The sequence below is a fragment of the Pteropus vampyrus genome, unplaced genomic scaffold (assembly GCF_000151845.1).
Source record: "Pteropus vampyrus isolate Shadow unplaced genomic scaffold, Pvam_2.0 Scaffold887, whole genome shotgun sequence".
NCBI lineage: Eukaryota > Metazoa > Chordata > Mammalia > Chiroptera > Pteropodidae > Pteropus > Pteropus vampyrus.
The window spans coordinates 59,057-61,241 of NW_011889668.1; positions in this window are offsets into that span (position 1 = coordinate 59,057).

A 2,185-nucleotide genomic window follows, 5' to 3' on the forward strand; every position below is an offset into this window, starting at 1 on the left:
TGTCGTGCCCTCTGAGCCTCTGCAGCTCCGTCCCACAGGCCGTGTCACGGGGTCCACACACAGATGAGAAATCCCACGCCGAGGGGACTTAGCGCGTCGGGATTCGGATCCGCATCTGTCGGACGCTCGGGCGTAACCGATGGGCTGTCTCGGTGTCACCTCTGCCGGGGGCTCAGAGGAGTCTCGGCCTTTGCAGTGGAGTCAAAATTATCATTTTCTTTAGAAACAAGGGGGAAGCAAACAATAAAACCTGAGGCCAGGAAATGTGGATTTTCTTTTCCACAGTAACAAGGTCGCACTGCAGATGGCCGGGCCGGACCGCATGGGACCAGAGGCCCGAAGGTTCCCCTGTGGTTGGCTGTGACACAGCCGCGTTCCCCAGCCTTTAATGGGATCCATGGCCACCAAGCACAGCCAGAGGGAGGACGCAGCAGAGGCCCGAGCTGGGCGGTTAAACGCAACCCAGCCCACAGCAGATTTCCAGACAGGAAGTGAGTGTGTGGAGTCGGGCTTTGTAAGACACCTCGGACAAGTGCAGGCTTGTGGCACAGACTCGTCGGCTTAGGCTGTGCTGGCTGCTAAGTCTTTCTGTGCCACAGCCGGCTTCTCTGTGGCGGGGAGACTTTTAAATGCTTTTCTCGCAGGCATGAATTCAGCAGCGATTGTGTCCCAGGGGCCTGGTGTTCTGCACAATAATAAACCGGCTGGTGCTCACAGTAGGGTCTGTGCTAGGCAGAGCTTTTTAATCTTAGTTTTAAAAGAGGGATTAAGCAGATTAAGAGATTTGCTGAAGGACAGCGAGGGAGAAGGGTCACCCCGTGTGGCGGCCGTGAGTCACGCATCGGGTCTGAACCGTGGCATCCTCATCCAGTCCGTACAGCGGGACAGCAGGCCTCCCCTGACCCCTGCGTACAGGCCGCTCCCCACACGGGCCGCAGCTGCCCCTGTGGCCGGCCCTTCCCCTCTGGGCAGCCGAAGCTGTGCTGAGCAAGCGGCAGGTCAGATTCCTCTCCAGCTTCACGTGGCGTCAGACTGGGCCTCGCTGTTGCTAGGCAACGAAGGTGCCCTGTGCCCCCCTGGCCCTGGCTTTACACGGTAGGTTGACTGTGGCTGTTCAGTCACGGGCCGTTCAGGCTAAAACAGGTCTCGTTTGGGGGACAAATGAATTTACTGATATATTTGAGAATAGAAGAGAAGGCAAAAATTTTTGATAGGATATTTACGGCAAAATTTAAAATTCATTAGTTTTTTAGGGTTTCTTTGTTGTTTTTCTGGTAGAAGACCTTGGGCTTTTCATTAAGCAACAGGATAAATAGACTTTCTCCAGCCTCGCACAGGGTGCTGTGGGGGGCAAGTACACTACTGATTAAGCTGGTATGTAAATCTGTTGTGTGATACGTATATGGAGAGATGCATCTGTCTATCGATAGCATCAGTCAGAGCCTGAACCAGAAAAAGAAATCCAAGAATCCAACGTCTTTTTAAAACTGTGACGGCCGGTAACTGTGTGTGCGGAGGAACTTGACAGCCGGTTAACTGTGCGGGGGACGTCACGCGGTGTGTCTGAGCGTCCGTGGTCTGTCCGCGTCGCAAGCTTTGCCCCGCTCGGCGACAGCCCTGTGCCCTTGTGTCAGCCTCAGAAATGTGCATCGGAGCCGAGACGCCCGAACTTCAGGCGGACTGGCCAGGAACCAGTGTTCCTGCTTCAGGTGGCGAGAGCATCTCAGGCCAAGGCGACAGAGGGTCCCTTCCCGGCGGAGGTCGTGGAGGCCACCCCGAGTGCGTGACGGTCCCTGAGTGCACTCCGGGCCCGAGCCCCTGAGGTTACGTGCTCGTCACGCAGTCGGAAGCATTTTGGTGCCGACGGTGTGCCGGGCACCAGGAGTTCCTCTCTATCAGAGAAGTCTGTCCCTGGTCTTGGCTTTCCAGGGTCTGCAGAGGTGACTGGGCAGGTTCGGGGAACAGAGGAGGGAGCACAGGGTGCGCGGTGGTGACTGGGAGGGCCTGCCTCCCGCGAGGGCGCAGACGGGCTTTCTGCAGAATGTCGTGTGGAAGCAGGACGGGGAGGCGACTGGGCAGGAGCAGCGCACGTGAGGCTCGGGGCGGGGGCGCCGGGGTACTCGGCGGTCCCTGCGGTCAGCGTGTGGGGCCGTGGTGCAGCCTGGGCTGCTTGTCAGCCAGCCAG